Here is a 10,277-nt window from a genome sequence, read left to right on the forward strand (position 1 = left end):
AGTTTGGTTATAGTAGTGCTAGAAGTGATGTTAACAGGTAGAGAATTCCAGATCTTGGCAATATAATGAGAGTAGGTGGATCCACCAGCACGATTGTGTGCTGTTGAGATCATTAAGAGGGGCTTGTTGGATGCATCATTCTACCACAGGAATAAGGCTGTAATACAGGAGCGGCCCTAGGTCAACTGGTGCCCTAGGCAAAAGGGTTCCACAGCACCCCCCCCCCCAACACATTACCTGGTGCCCCCATCGTGGTCTACCTACGCCAAATAAATACTGGAAAAGCGCCCCTGCTAGACTGGTGCCCTAGGTGGCCGCCTAGTTGGCCTATGTCTAAGGCCGGCCATGCTCTAATAGGCCTTGTAGTGATGGAGTTTTTGCAGAATGATAAAAAAGTTTGTAAGCCATGTTAAGCTGGGACAGATGTAAAAGTTGGGGAAGTTCCAACCAGTTTAATTTCTTTAGAGCAGAGCAATGATGAGATCTGAAAGTAGTGTGCGCTGCATATGTAGCTATTTTATTGTAACAAGATTCTAGTTTTACCAGTTCAGTTTTCCTGAGGTTAATGATAGGTGATGCATAAAGAATGGCTGAGGTCGAATGAGTTTGGGTAATAGCTATTCTTGTGTTTTTTGTGAGATACTGCATGTTCCTATATATCGTACCTAATTTGTTGTGGACTTTTTTAATTGATTGAGAGATGTGGATGTCATATCTCATATTGGTGTCTATATTTCCACACCCAATAGTTTAGTGTGTGGAGAGGGCAAGATAGTAGTTCTATTTGTGGAAATAATGTAAAAAGATCCTGTGGATATAGTAACTTTATTAGGATGGAATAGCATGAGGTTTGCCTTATTGAGGTTTAAGATTAAACAGGAGTTTGTTAGCCAGGACTCTGTTTTGAAAACGGATGATTGAGCGATTGCTTGTAGCTCTTGAAGATAGGGTATTGGCAGCATATATTACTGTGGAATCATCGGCGTATTGGATAATTGTGGCAGGGGGGCTGCGGTATAGAGATTGTTTATAAATATGGAGAAGAGTAGTGGGCCAAAAATAGACCCTTGGGGAACTCCTAGAGTGACTGGAAATAGGGGTGCCAACGTACTGCTTGTTGTCTTCCAGTTAAGTAGCTCTGGAACCGGTTAAGAGTAAAATGTGATAAGGCCATGTCAGAGAGGGCATGTAGGAGTTTTTCATGTTCCACCATATCAAAAGCTTTTGATAAGTCTAAAAAGATGGAGGAAACAGGATTACCATTATTCCTGTGGTTAACTGTGTTTGTAAATGGCAAAAGTGCAGTGGTGGTGCTGTGGTGTGGGCGGAAGCCATGTTGTGTTTTGGTTAACAATTTGTTTGCATCTAGGTGGTCCATGATTTGCTTATAAACAATTGTTTCCAGTATTTTAGATAGCGGAGATAGAATTGTGATAGGGCGGTAGTTAGACAATTCAGTAGAATTTCCACCTTTATGAAGTGGAGTGATGTATGAAGTCTTCCTTATGGAGGGAACATATTGTTCTGAAATAGATCTGTTTATTAGAATGGAGACAGGATATGCAATTACTTCAGCAGATAGTTTTAGAAACTTAGGTGGCAAGTGGTCAGCAGCTAGAGAAATGGGCTTTAGTTTCTTAAGGATGTATATAATAGTACTAATTAAGGCTGGTTGAAGAGAAAAGCTGGACTTGTTTTGCTGGTGTGTAGGTGTTTTTGAGGTGTCAGTAGGGGGCTGGTTATTAGAGAGATGTAGAATAGTTTCTGTGAAGTGGGTGTTAAATTGTGTAGCTATACAGTCAGAGCTGTCTTTTGTAGTGGGTGGGGGTGTACCCGCTTTTCCAGGATGGAGAATGTTATTAATTGCAGTCCAGAATTTTTGGGGGTTTGTGTGGTGTTTGATTGCGTTTTAGCGAGTCTATTTTTTCCTGTTTTATTTGCATTTTAGCTCTGTTTCTTAGTTCACAGTAAGATTGCCTTGTAGCTTGGGATTTAGTTTTTTTGCTAGTGTACCCAAGCTTTATCTCTGGCTATTAGCAGTGACCTGGTTTCTTTACCTAACCATGAAGCAAAGTTTGATTTAACTGTAATGGTCCTTGAAGGGGCATATTCATCTAGGACAGATAGAAAGGTGCTTGTGAAATAATTAGTGGCATCATCTAGGGGCAGGACGTTAAGAGGAGACCAGTTGCAGTGTTTAAGAATGTGATGCCTGTGAACTGGCCCAGCAATCAAGGAGCCTCAATCCTCACCACTAACACCAGTGAGGGACGTCCATATAGGGAAAGGATAGTAAATTAGTAAATACACATACAGTAAAGTATAATTTCCCTTAAGAGCACACACAAATCACAGTCAGTCTGGGGCTGGTTTCTCCCCTTTCTCTCCAGGTCCCAATAAAACTCTCCACTAGCACAGCTATAGGGTCCAGATCTCAGCCTAGTGGGCAAGCTAAAACCTCCAGCACCCTCTCTGTCCAACCAATGCCTCGTGTCCCTGCCCAAGTAGCTGACACACACACATTTTCAGACAAGAGTTTATGCAACCACACAGACACTCCCGGGGAAGGCTGGCACAGGTTCTCCAGCTGTGCCCCTTTTCTGCCCAGTCTAAAAGGTAGTACCAGCTGCCACCACCCACTAATATTTATCAGCTACTCAAAGGCCCTTAAAAGGGTATCCAATTATTACTGTGCAATATTATTATCCAAATGGTAAGTGTGACCTAACAGTCAAGACTTATTTGGAGTGACTTGGTACAGCATCACTATATACATGCAGTTTGCTATTAGATCTTAAATTATCTCTACACAAAACAGCCACAGTTGAAAGGTTTAAAACATATTGAATAATAAAAACACAAGACAATACTTCTTAATACACAGTGCTAGTCAAGAGTTCAGAGATTACAGATAAATACTTCAAATAATACTGTAGAACAGTTATGGCATTACAGAAAAACATTTAGTCTAGTCTAATCTTCCTATTTTTTAGCTATTTCTAAGAGAAAACACAGTTCTAAATAACTTACATAAAGAGCAAAGCAGTGCTGGTGATGTTGGATGTTCTCAAGACAAAATGCTCGGAGTTCTATGAGTCTCTCTCTTTAAACTGATAACACAGAGCTGCTTCACATGACATAATTCTTCACACTTCTCTGGTGTTCCCAGGCAAACAGAAACTACATTTACATTCTTTACACCTGGTCAGAAACCAGAGCAATAAAGGACATTTATACATGCAAATTCTAGTCATTAACTTTGGTCTTAAAACAATAGGCACCATGCCTCCCCTCTAGATATATTGGCTCCGAATTTTGACATCAAAGACAGTCATGAAATGCTTGACTTAGCTTTCTTACAGCAGAGTGCACTGTTGTTACATTTTTGCAGTTCAATATCCAATGCAGTCTTTTCACATTAAAGAGAACAAGCCTGCGGCTTACATTTATATTTACAAATGACAGCATTATCTACAAAATTCTATCTGGCTAGGCTGACAGCCTTCACATATCTTCACAAAGAATATAAAGGAAATGATCAAGGTTCATGTCTTTTTTTTTTTCGTATCTGCCGATATAGTGTTACAATGTTCATAAATGTTATGCATTCAGTTCTGCAGGTCCTGTAACCTCCTGAATTGTGATTGAAATAAATCGCTGAGGATCAGTTCACCACCCCATTTAACAAGCAAGCAATTGCTTTGCGACTAAGTCAGAATGGGCCGCGTTGATGACTTGTGGTGTTTCTTTGGTCATTGATAAGAATGTGATCTGAAAACTCCCCAACGTCCAAACTAATAAAAGCACCCTCATACAGTCTCAGAAACCTTAATCCTTTAGGGTCTGTGCTGCAAATCCCACCATCTAAACTCCACACTTCTGGCCATGCATTCTCAATACTTGCTACCAAACTTTTGGGATCTCTTACTGACTGACTGAGCTTAAAAGTATTACCCTCTATTCCACATTCTGGGGTCTGTTAAACTTTAAGTTGATAATGCAAGCTTAATATACACGTAACCAGCATAGTCTGGTGACTTCAAAACAAAGTGGTGGGGGGTACAGAAAGTAGTTGAATGGTTGGAGATAACTGGAATATTATAAAATGTCAATGACCATTATCTTTGATCAAACAACAGAAGAACACTTTCATCCCCAGACTTACTCAGTACCCATTCTTTATACCCACTTAGACTAAATAGATCTTGGATATATTCACTTGCAATCCACAGGGCCAGCCTTAGGTGAAATAGAGCCCTAGACAAAGGACTTTGTAGGGCCTATGATGCCCCACTACTGGCCAAGTAATCAAGGAGCACAGTGGGGGACGTACACGCTGGGAGGATAACAAGTACACACACAGTAAAGTGCAATTTCCCTTAAGAGCACAGAGAGACCACAGTCAGTCAGGGGATAGTTTCTCCCTCTTTCTTCAGATCCCCAATAAGACTCCCCACTGACACAACTATGGATTTGAGATCTCAGCCAAATGGCCAAGACCATCAGCACCTTCTGTGCCCAACCAGTGCTTCGTGTTCCTGCCCAAGTAACTGACAAACACTTTGAGATTTGATTTATACACACACATACCTGGGAAAGGCTAGCACAGGTTTACTAGCTATGCCCCCTTTTGCCCAGACTATAAGGTAGTTATCACTGCCAGCAATCAACTCTTTATCAGCTACTTTAAGGCCCTTAACAAAGGGTGTCCAGTCTGTGTAATGTTGCTATTAATCCAAATAGTAGTTTGACCAAGAGCGAGGCTATTAAGAGTGGCCTGCACAGTGTCACCAAATAGATGTGCAAGTACTCTTAAGAGCTTAAATATCTCTAGACAGACCAGCCATGATTGAAAGGTGTAAACATTTAATAATAAATAAAAGAACAAGACAATACTAAATACGCATTCACAGTGATTTCAGAGTTCAACATCACAGGAAATGCTTAAAAACAACATTGCAGGACAGTCTCAAGTAAATACAGAAAACATCTAAACTAATCTTTACTATGTTCCTTACTGAATCTAAAAGAAATTACTGTACCCTAGTTAACTTACTTACAGAGCAAGAAAGGCAGATGTGGTGAGTGGGTTTTCCTAGCTGATGCTGTTAGGTCAAAGACAAATACAAAACGCTCAATCTTTCTATCAGAGAGCTCTTAAATTAATATCTCAAATATTGCTGCTGGGATACTTGCAGCATGACATCACTTCTTGTCATCTGACTATCTCAGGTGGAAACCATTGATGCAGCTGTAGCATTTAGCATCTGTCTGTGAAAACACATAGACCTTAGATCTTTTGGCAAATGGTGGGAGTCGTAAAATAATTTACATTTCTCCACACTTAGAGACAATACAAAAAACTTCTAGTTCTAGACATTATGTCTGCTACTGCACTGAAACTGAAAGATAATCTCTCTTTTGCTTATGGCCCAGCCATAAAGTAACTCAACCTCAACCATTTTTTGAAGTTTCAGTCTCCCGTTAAAATATATACATCTAAATAGTTACAATAGTGTATAAAATATTGCTTCAGCACACACGTCTATACAATATAACATACAGTTCTAATACGTTTGTAACACTGACATATGAATCATGTTTTGTATTCACAAATGACACACAACTACTTACAAAATTCCAGATAGCTGGGCTGTCAGTATCTTCTTCTATCACACTTCTATACAGGTTCATAGGCAGGTACTAGGCTATCGGCCCTAGGGCCTATAGAAGCCTAGCCAAAAAAGTACCCTGGCTTTTGCCACCCAAGAAAATTATTTTCCTGTGTCCCTGTTGAGCAGAGCCACAGAGGTGATCCCCAGGGTGAATTTCCTATTTCCCATCCAATCATCAAGATTTTTCTTGAAGAGTGCTAATGAGGAGCTTTGTTTGATATAGATAGTTTGTTCCAGACTATGGGAAGTCTCTGGGACAGGAATCTATCCCTCCAGCATGTTCTGTTTGTTGTGGTGACAAGGTTTACATCCCCTAGAGCGTGTAGCTTGGAAGGATTGGGATTTCTTTAGGTGGAGCATGTCCAACAGCTCTGGGTTTGACATAACTTTGTATGTTAGGCAAAGATTGCCTCTGAGTAGGCAATATGTGACGGAGTAAAGCTGGAGTTTTTTGAGACGGTCTGAGTAGGGTATCTGTTTGAGGCTGGTAATCCTCTTTGTGAGGTATTTCTGCGGCCTTTCCAGTTGTTGTAGATGTCTTGTGAGGTACATACCAAAAGGGGTGTTGTACTCTATAATGGGTCTTATGACTGGCGAGTAGAGGGGAACAATGACCTCTTTTTTTCCTGGATGAGAAACCTTTTGTGATGTGCCATGTAGAAGGATTTCCTGACTACTGTGGCAAAGTGATTATAAAAGGAGAGACTATTGTCCACCTGTGTCCCAAGGTCTCATCACACGTTTGGTGTTAAGTAGACTACCACCTATGTTGTAGCTCATGGGTACAGAGTTTTTACCAAAGGGGATGACAATGCACTTTTTGGCATTGAGCTTGAGGCCATGGCTTTGACACCAGGCATATGTCTCAGTGAGGCCCTTTTGTAGTATGTCCACATCGTTAAGAGTTTCAATTATAGCTCCTAGTTTGCAATTTCAATTATGGCTCCTAGTTTGCAGTCATCTGCAAACTTCATTAGCCAAAGACCTTCTGTGTTAGCCTGTACTTCAGAAAAGTAGATACTAAACAGGAGAGGACCCAGGACTGAACCCTGTGGTGCTCCACTTGTCACTGGTCTGAAGTCGGATTTTAAGTCTGCTACTTTGACAGTGTGGATTCTGTCAGTGAGCCACTTGGCAACCCATCTTGTGACATAGGGATTTATACCTAGTTTAGTGAGTTTATCTATAATTCCAGAGTGTGGGATGGTGTCAAAAGCCTTGGCGAGATCTAGATAGGCTGTGTGAACCACCTTACACTCATCTACAGCTTTGGTGACTGCTTCAAAGAAGTCAATCAGGTTTAGGAGACATGATCTGCCTTTTACAAACCCAAACTGGGTGGGGTCCATAGTTTGGAGATTACCAGTGTCTTTGTTTATAAGTTCCATGATGATACATTCCATGGCCTTGCAGACCAGGCTCATTAGGCTAATGTGGTGGTAGTTCCCGGGGTCTGTGGTGGCTCCCCCTTTGTGGACTGGGATAACCGTTGCTGTGCACCATTCAGTGGGCACAAAGCCTGAGGTGAGGCTATGATTGAACATGGTGCTTAGGTGGGGTGCCAGTTCATTCTGTAGTTCATGTAGAAAGCAGCCTGGGATGTTGTCAGGTCCCATGGATGCTGTATTCTTGGCTTTGGAGAGTGCGTTTTTACCTGTGCAGCCGTGATTACAGGAGCTTTGCATTCTTCTGGTATAGAGATGGGCCCTTTAAGGAGTGAGAGGGGGTAAGTTTAGCCCTGAACCTATCTGCCAGGATGTTGGCAATATCAGTTGGTTCTGTATATTTAGTGCCATTGTGCTGTACCTCAGAGCAGATCTGAGTGTTGCCATTGAGATTCTTGACATAGCTATAGAATGCTTTGTGGTTGTCTTTAGAATCAATGGCAATTTTGTTTTCATAACTAGCTTTGGAGGATTTTATGAGGGATCTCAGCTTCTTACTGAGGCTGACCAGGGAGTTCTTCCAGTCATGGGATTTTACTCTTTTTTGCAACAGTTTCTTTCTTCTGTTATAGAGTTTGTTTATGGCAGGGGACCACCAGACTGGCTTCCTTTTTTGGAGGATAGCATCTTGGTTCTGTTAGGGATAGCACAATCCATGCACTCGTGTAAGTGCTTGTGCATTTGTGTATGATTCAGCAGTCGTACCTCTATTGTCTGTCTGCATGGGTGTCGTGAAGTTTGCTACTTCTGTCTTAAAAAGCGTGACGTTGGCTTTGGAGAAATTTTTTACTGAGGTTTCCCTAATGGGGGGTGGGGGCGAGATGTGGATGTCCAGGCTGATTAGCTTGTGGTCGGATCTGACCAATGAGGAATTGACCTCTGGTGTGAAACAGTGGTCACCCATGTTGGTAATGACCAGAGTTAGGATATTGCTGCCCATGATGGGGGTGTGGATAAGTTGATCCAAGGCGTTGGAATTTATGAATTCCAGAAAACGTTGAGCAAAAGAGTTGGTACATGAGTAGTTTTCCCAGTTAATGGTGGGGTAGTTGAAATCGCCCATTATTAGAGTGTTGGGTTGTACCCTGATATTTTCCAGTGTATCAAGAAATGAGGAGTGGGAATCCTGGGGCATGGTGGGGGATCTGTAGCAAGTTGCAATTTGGATTGCGATCTTGCCCAAAATTAGTTGCACTTGGATAATCTCGGATGCATTATGCTGAGCAACTAGCCTGGAGGTGTGGATATCCTTAATGAATATGGGGCACGCCTCCACCTTTAGTGTTTCAGTCCAGGTTAGGTGGCCGAAAGATGTGGTATGAATTATAGCCTGGTAATGCAGGGGTGCTCTCTGGAGGATTGAACCAGGTCTCTGTCACTGCACAGATGTCGATGTTCTCCATTTTAAGGAGTGCCTCGAGTGAATGCATTTTTAGGTTTAGACTTCTAGCATTGAGTAGCATTACCCTCAGATTTTGCTTGTTTGTACCTGTTATGGTGGTGAATTTGTCATTTGAACCTTGCCTAAAAAAGGCACTATAGGGGTGGCAAGAGCCTTAGCCAGTACCCGTAATCCCAAGGGTGACAGGTGCAGGTCATCCCTAGCAAAGCATCGTGGTCTGTCGATCATGTCATCCCAGGTAGACAGATACTGGATCCCCATAGAATGACACCAGAAGCTTAGCCAATTGTTGAAGTCAATTGTTTTGTCCTTGTACTGTGGTATCATTCTGGGTGATGGCAGGATGCTACTCAGGGCTAGGGTCATACTTGCCTGGGCTACAAGATTGGAGAGCTCCTCCATGTCTCTTTTCATGTAGTCCAGGGAGGTACGTCTCAGGTCATTCACACCAACACAGACAATGACAGAGTCATATTTGTACTTGTTGCGGAGTGACCTGAGTGCATGCATTATGTGGTGGATCCTGGTACCCGACAGGCAGCTGACAGTAACTTTCTCCTTGTTTAGCCTGGTGAGTGGAACATCAGTGTGCCTGACTATAGAGTCACGTATGGCTAGTGTGTTGGGTACGTTGTTATGCCTTATGGGCTGTGGTTGAGTGGCACACTGAGTTTGTGGGCTATGTGTCATTTGGTTTGTGTTGGGGGGGTGGAGGTTGCATGCGTTTCTGCTTTGGAGGTCTCTGTCGCTTGAGCACATTTTTATTGAGAGCCTCTGTGAATGTAGGTGTGTTTTTTGTGTTGCTATGTGTGTGTTTTGGTGTTGTAGGTTTTGAGGGACTTTTTGATGAGTGTGGTGTGGTGCAAGTGTTTACCTTCTCCTCTTGACTGTAGTCCAGTCATGGGTGAAGAGAGCTTTACTTCCAGTTTATCTATATAAGTGCATCTCTCACAGGTTGTAGTGTTGGGTGGTAGGAGGAGGGGGTTGTCTGTGTATATGAGGCAATTGCTGCATTGCACCAAGATGCCCAGATTCATCAGGTAGACAGGAGAACACACTGGGAGCTGACCCTTAGACATGCCTGGATAGGTGCTTATTTATTAAGTACTAAAAACGGTTTTCCTCTAGACAAGTGAGGAAAATTGAGTGCTGTAGTAATTTGTAGCTTACTTAGTGCTTACAACGAGTTCTGAACAAGTGCTGAGCTCAAAGGAACAAATTTGAGTGCCAAAACAAAAAATAAAAACTAGCTAGTTCTAAGGGAAAATTGGAAGAGCAGACTTTATGGTGCCAGGAATAGTTTAACCCTAGCTAAGCAGTGATGCATAAAGTGTATTTTTTTTTAAATCATTATCAGTATTCACAAATGACATATAATTATTTACAAAATTCCAGATAGCTGGGCCTTTTGTTACACTCCAGCCCACCGAAGACTCAAGCTAGTTTTTCAAGTGACCTGTGAGAAACACTGCTTGAGAAGGTTGCCTACCTGGGAATACCTTACCCCTCTCCCTGTCTTGACATTCCGACTGCCTTGACATTGCTGACCTCAGTACAGTATTGCACTGTCCTATCACATGCCTGCATCCCTAGGCTCCACCATAGTAATTTGTGATTCAGCTGGCTGGCTTTCTGTAGCCATAGATCCCCTTCAGAGTCCTCCTGTCTTGTACTGCAAATACTTAGCACCGCGGTCTCCCTATTATGGTAAGGTTTCATCATGTTAACATGGTACAGTTTGTGCCCCTGCCTCCT

Source organism: Protopterus annectens, chromosome 8.part0 (assembly GCF_019279795.1).
Source record: "Protopterus annectens isolate FY-2018-M chromosome 8.part0, PAN1.0, whole genome shotgun sequence".
Lineage (NCBI taxonomy): Eukaryota > Metazoa > Chordata > Ceratodontiformes > Protopteridae > Protopterus > Protopterus annectens.